Here is a 7,351-nt window from a genome sequence, read left to right on the forward strand (position 1 = left end):
TTCCGAGGCATCATCCCCCGTCAAGAAGCACGAAGCTCGGGGAAGATCAAACTCGACATCGTATTCGGCACGCCAGAGAACTATAGGTTCAAAGAGTTTCTCTTCCACGTGGCACCTTTCCACAGTGGATATCTTGCCCTGTTAGGGCGAGAAGCATTCATATGCTTTCAAGCCATACCTCATTACGGGTACATGAAGCTCAAAATGCCAGGGCCCAATAGAGTTATCACTATCACTAGTGATCCGGATATAACACTCCGCACCGAAAAGAAAACTGCATCCCTGGCCCTCGAGGCGCTATCCGAGGCCCTTGCGGCCAAGGAATTAACCACTCTGCACTCTACAGTGGATAAGGATGATGTAATCCTCGACAAGAGGCCCAAATCCACTTCCTTTTAGCTAGCAAATGAAATAGTCAAATTTCAAGTACAGCCAATGGATCCTAATAAAATAGTAGCCATTGGAGCACAACTGGCTCCAACGATCGACGCCACTTTAAGAGCATTTCTGCGCGAAAATTGGGACATCTTTGCCTGGCATCCTTCAGATATGCCAGGAATCCCATGCAGACTGGCCGAACACAGCCTCAATATAATAAAAGGGTTTAAACCAGTCAAGAAAACGATGCGGCGATTTTCCGAACCCAAGCGACAAGCCATGGGGGAGGAGCTAGCCAAACTACTTGAATTCGGGTTCATCAGAGAGATCAAACACCCGGACTGGCTACCAAACCTGGTCATGGTGCCAAAGAAGGACAAATCCTGGCACCATTGTATCGATTTCAAAGACCTCAATAAGGCCTGCCCTAAGGACCCCTTCCCACTGCCCCGCATTGACCAAATCATTGATGCAACTGCAGGACATGATTCACTATGCTTCCTCGATGCATACTCCGGATACCATCTATTTAAGATGAAGGAATCTAATCAGGCCGCAACGGCATTCATTACTCCGTATGGGCCTTTCTGCTTCAACACTATGCCTTTTGGACTCAAAAATGCCATCACCACCTACCAATGCATGATTCAAACATGCCTGGAAAAACTAATTGGCAAGACGGTGGAGGCATATGTAGATGATGTAGTCAAAAAAACTAAACATGTCGAATCATTGGTGGACGACTTGCGCCTTACATTCGACAACCTCCAAACATATGACATACGGCTCAATCCGGAAAAATGCGTTTTCAGTGTCCTGGCCGGAATCCGGTCATCATTTCCAATAGAGATTTTGAAGCAAATCCAGCCAAAGTCCAGGCCTTGTCACAATTGGCAACGCCAACAGTCCTAAAGCAGTTCCAAAAACTAGCTGGGTGCGTGGCAGCCTTGAGCCGCTTTATCTCCAGATTGGAGAAAAGGCACTGCCGCTTTATCGCCTGCTCTGACGTATCGACCACTTTGATTGGATGGATGCGGCAACATCCAGATTGGAAGAAATAAAAACTCTGTTAGCAAAAAACCCAATCCTTGCCGCACCAAACGCCGGCGAACCTATGCTACTGTACATATCAGCAACTTACCAGGTAGTGAGTGTTGTGCTCATCGTCGAACGAGAGGAAGAGGGACACAAATTCCCTCCCCAAAAACCAATGTAGTATGTATCGGCGGTGCTTACACCATGTAAATCCCGATACCCACACTATCAAAAGATAGCATAGGCGGTCTTCATGGCATCTCGAAAGCAGCATCACTACTTTCAAGAGTGCTCGATCACGGTGGCTTTCGAGGTGACACTCAACGACATCATAACATAATCGAGACACCACCGGCCTCATTGCCAAGTGGGCTATCGAGCTCTTACCATTTAAAATAACATACAAGCCACACTGAGCTATTAAATCTCATGTGTTAGCGGACAGAAGCCGAACTCCCTAAAGTGTACAACACATACTCCGATTGGGTGATGCACTTCGACGGCTCCAAAATGTTAGCCCGATTGGGGGCTGGTGTCAACCTAACATCCCCTACAGGGGACACGGTCCGTTATGTATTACAAATCATGTATACAGACTCCAATAATGCGGCCGAATATGAAGCGCTATTGCATGGAATCCGGATGGCCGTTTCTATGGGCATATAAAGCCTTAAGGTGCGTGGGGATTCAAACCTCGTGATATCTCAAATAAATGGATAATTCGATGCAAAAGATCGAAAGATGGCGGCCTACTGCAACGCTGTACTCAAAATATCACCTTGGTTTGAGGGGCTCGAGTTTCATCATCTGGCTCGAGACAGTAATCATGCAGTGGACATCCTTGCTCGAATGGGCGCTAAACATGACCCCGTCCCGTCTAACACCTTTTTGGAAAGGCTTTTTTAAGCCATCTATGGTATGGCAGGACGAGAGCGGAAATACCAGTAAGGCACCGACCACGTCCCCGGACACCGAACATGATTCAGATATCATCGGGGGCACGGGAACTGAACCAACACCTTCCGCCAATGTAATCATGGCGGTTATTGCTCCATGGACCGAACCCTTCTTAGCCTACCTTAATATGAGGAGCTCCCTGATAATCAGAACGAGGCCTGTCGCATAGTACGACGCTCTAAAGCCTACAAAGTTCACGAAGGAGAACTCTACAAGAAAAGTACTACTGGAGTGAGGGAGTCCTGGATTACGGGGTCCTCGGGTGTCCAAGCTGTGTAGCATGGGCCGGACTGATGGGCCATGAAGATACAAGATAGAAGGCCTTCCCCCGTGTCCGGATGGGACTCTACTTTGCGTGGGTGGCAAGCTTAACGTTTGGATGTGTAGTTTCCTTTCTCTGTAAACCAACTCTGTACAACCCTAGGCCCCTCCGGTGTCTATATAAACCAGAGGGTTTAGTCCGCAAAGGCTGTCACAAATCATATAGGCTAGACATCTAGGGTTTAGCCATTACGATCTCGAGGTAGATCAACTCTTGTAACCCCTATAGTCATCAAATACAATCAAGCAGGACATAGGGTTTTACCTCCCTTAAGAGAGCCTGAACCTGGGTAAATATCATGTCCCCCTTATCTCCTGTTACCTTCGATCCTTAGATGCACAGTTCGAGACCCCCTACCCGAGGTCGGCCGGTTTTAACACCGATATTGGTGCTTTCATTGAGAGTTCCACTATGTCGTCGATGGCGGGATCGATGGTTTGCTTTGTCATTAACGACAACATTACCTCTGGAGAGACCCTAGCTCCGGGACAACTCCTCCAGCTCGGCAGTTTCACCATGGGCGCCCGTGCAGCCTTCAAGCCAAGGGCAGCCCTCGAGATCGCTAAACATCATCTCCGCGTCGGCCTTGAACACCCCAAAAAGATGGATCTAGTAGATGTCTCGTCCTTAAATGAGCTACTTGATCGCATCACCACCCTGGGAGTTGCAACAGATTATGATCGGATTGGGCTTAAACCCGATCAGAGGGAAATCAGGTCCCCGCTGATCACCCATCTGGTAGCGGTCGTAGAGGAACAAGCCGATAATACTTCTCCCCTAAGTTAAGAACATGCTATGTTTGGATTTCCGAGTCCTGCAAGCCGGATACCCATCTTTGGGAAGAGACCTCATTTCGTCCGAACATAGAACCAAGCGTTGAGCCCGAAGACCGCCAGGACACTCCGGACCCTTGGTCGGTGACCTCGCAAATTCTTCAAACTCCGGATGCAATAGTGGGTCAGGGTTCAGATTTTAGCCCGCCCACCCACCACAAGAAATATTCCCCAAGAAATTTAGGTCCTCCAGACGTATGCGACCTAATGTATGTATGCAGCAACCCGAGGAAATAGTCCACCACTTTTGGGCCAGGTTCCTCCTTGTCAAAAACAAGATCAAGGATTGCTGCAACGACGACGCGGTGCAATATTTCGCCGCAATTGTACGGACGAGGGAATCCTTAATGCCGTACATCGTACAAAAGTACAGTGCAATAGAAAGCACCTGGAAGGCTCAAACAGCTTGTGGGAACCTCCTTCCTTCAAGCAGCCCACCAGAATAACAAAAAAGATGCGCCCTTACGGGGCACCTAATCATTGTCCCATGGACAAAAAAGTCAAGCCCTTTATGGGACACAGAAATTTCCTTGACGACCTGCTCGATAAACCCTGTCATATACATAACGCCGAATACCGAACCAACACATAGCCTTCGGGCATGTTGGGTACTCCGGCAGGTGGCTAAGAGCGGTGAGGACATCCTCACCAGCATTCCTTGGCACTCTTTGGAAGATGCCGATCTCAACGTTTTTACGATCTTCGAGACCTTTTCTTCCAACAACCGGTGAAAAAGGGCATTATGCGACCTTGCCGAAGTCAACCAGGTAGCCGCAATAAATCCTTGGAATGACATGGCGATAACCTTCACCGTCGATGACGAGCCAAGGGCCAGATCAATCCGAGCACCAACCGCTTTGGTCTTAAACCCAATAGTAGATGGCTTTCGGCTCACCAAAGTGCTCATGGACGGCGGTAGCGGATTAAACCTCATCTACGAAGATATGCTCCAGAAAATGCAGATGGCCAAAAATCGCATTGAGCAAAGCGGCACCACTTTCTGAGGCATCATCCCCAGCCGAGAAGCAATAAGCTCAAGGAGGATCAAACTGGATGTCGTATTCGGCACGTCGGAGAACTATAGGTCCGAAGAGTTGCTCTTCCACATGGCACCTTTCCATAGCGGATATCATGCCCTGTTAGGGCGAGAATCATTCATACGCTTTCAAGCCATACCTTATTACGGGTACATGAAGCTCAAAATGCCAGGACCCAACGGAGTTATCACTATCACTAGTGATCCGGATATAGCACTCCGCGTCGAAAACAAAACTGCATCCCTAGCCCTCGAGACGGTATCCGAGGCCCTTGCGGTCGATGAATTAACCACTGTGCGCTCTAAAGTGGACAGGGATGATGTAATCCTCGACAGGAGGCCCAAATCCACTTCGTTTAAGCCAGAAGACGAAATAGTCAAATTTCAAGTACACCCAATGGATCCTAATAAAACAACAACCACTGGAGCACTGCTGCATCCAACGATCGACGCCGCTTTAAGAGCGTTTTTGCGCGAAAATTGGGACATCTTTGCCTGGCATCCTTCAGATATGCCAGGAATCCCACGCAGACTGGCCGAACACAGCCTCAATATAATAAAAGGGTTTAAACCAGTCGAGCAAACGCTGCGGCGATTTTCTGAACCCAAGCGACAAGCCATGGGGGAGGAGCTAGCCAAACTACTTGAATCCGGGTTCATCAGAGAGATCGAACACCCGGACTGGCTAGCAAACCTGGTCATGGTGCCAAAGAAGGACAAATCCTGGCGCTTTTGTGTCGATTTCAAAGACCTCAACAAGGCCTACCCTAAGGACCCCTTCTCACTGCCCCGCATCGACCAAATCATTGATGCAATGCAGGACACAATTCACTTTGCTTCCTCGATGCATACTCTGGATACCATCAAATTAAGATGAAGGAATCCGATCAGGCCGCAACGGTATTCATTACTCGTATGGGCCTTTCTACTTCAACAATATGCCTTTTGGACTCAAAAACGCCAGCGCCACCTACCAACGCATGATTCAAACATGCCTGGAAAAACAAATTGGCAAGACTGTGGAGGCATATGTAGATGATGTAGTCATCAAAACTAAATATGTCGAATCATTGGTGGACAACTTGTGCCTCACATTCGACAACCTCCAAACATATGACATACGGCTCAATCTGGAAAAATGTGTTTTTGGTGTCCCGGCCGAAAGTTGCTCGGGTTCATTGTTTCCAATAGAGGAATCAAAGCAAATCTAGCCAAAATCCGAGCCTTGTCACAATCGGCAACACCAACAGACCTAAAGCAGGTCCAAAAACTAGCTGGGTGCGCGGCAGCCTTGAGCCGCTTTATCTCCAGATTGTGAGAAAAGGCACTACCGATTTATCACTTGCTCTGACGTACCAATCACTTTGAATGGACGGATGCAGCAACGGACGAGTTGGAAGAAATAAAAACTTTGTTAGCAAACAACCCAATCCTTGCTGCGCCAAACGTCGGTGATCCTATGCTACTGTACATATCAGCAACTCACCAGGTAGTGAGTGTTGTGCTCGTTGTCGAACGAGAGGAAGAGGGACACAAATTCCCACTCCAAAAACTAGTATACTATGTATCGACGGTCCTTACACCATGTGAATCCCGATACCCACACTATCAAAAGATAGCGTATGCGATCTTCATGGAATCTCGAAAGCTGCGGCACTACTTTCAAGAGTGCTCGATCACGGTGGCCTCCGAAGTGCCACTCAACGACATCATAAACAATCGAGATGCCACCGGTCGCATTGCCAAATGGGCTATCCAGCTCTTACCATTTGAAATAACATAGAAGCCATGCCAACCTATTAAATCTCAGGTGTTGGCCGACTTTGTTGCCGAATGGACAGAAGCCGAACTCCTTAAAGAGTACATCACATACTCCAACTAGGTGATGTATGTCGACGGCTCCAAAATGTTAGCCGGATTGGGGGATGGTGTCATCCTAACATCCCCTACAGGGGACACAGTCTGTTATGTATTACAAATCATGTATACGGACTCCAATAACATGGCCGGATATGAAGCGCTCTTGCATGGACTCCGGATGGCTGTTTCTACGGGCATACAACACCTTGAGGTGCGTGGGGATTCGAACCTCGCGATATTGTAATAAATGGAGAATTCGACGCAAAAGATCCATAGATGGCGGCCTACCACAACACCATACTCAGATTATCAGCTCAGTTTGAGGGGCTCGAGTGTCATCATGTGGCTCGAGACAGTAATCAAGCAATGGACATCCTTGCTCGAATGGGCGCTAAACGCGACCCCATCCCGCCTAACACCTTTTCGGAAAGGATTTTTAGGCCATCTGTGGTATGGCAAGACGAGAGCAGAAATACCAGTTCGGCGCCGATCACACCCCCGGACGCCGAACATGATTCGGATATCATCGGGGGCTCGGGCGCTGAACCAACGCCTTCCGCTCATGTAATCATGCCGGTTATTGCAACATGGACCGAACCCTTCTTGGCCTACCTTAATAGGCAGGAGCTCCCTGATGATCAGAACGAGGCCCGTCTCATAGTTCGATGCTCCAAAGCCTACAAAGTTCACAAAGGAGAACTCTACAAGAAAAGCACTACTGGAGTTCTTCAAAGATATATCTCCGAATAGGAGGGGTAGCAGCTCTTGGCCGAAATACACGCTGGCGTCGGCGGCCATCACGCCACAACTCAGGCCCTTGTAAGCAAATCCTTCCGTACAGGCTTCTTCTGGCCCACGGCCCAAGCAGATGCACACGCCCTTGTATAGCGCTGTGTAGGATGCCAGCTCTTTGCCAATCAAAGCCATATG

Source organism: Triticum aestivum, chromosome 2A (genome assembly GCF_018294505.1).
Source record: "Triticum aestivum cultivar Chinese Spring chromosome 2A, IWGSC CS RefSeq v2.1, whole genome shotgun sequence".
Taxonomy (NCBI): Eukaryota; Viridiplantae; Streptophyta; class Magnoliopsida; order Poales; family Poaceae; genus Triticum; species Triticum aestivum.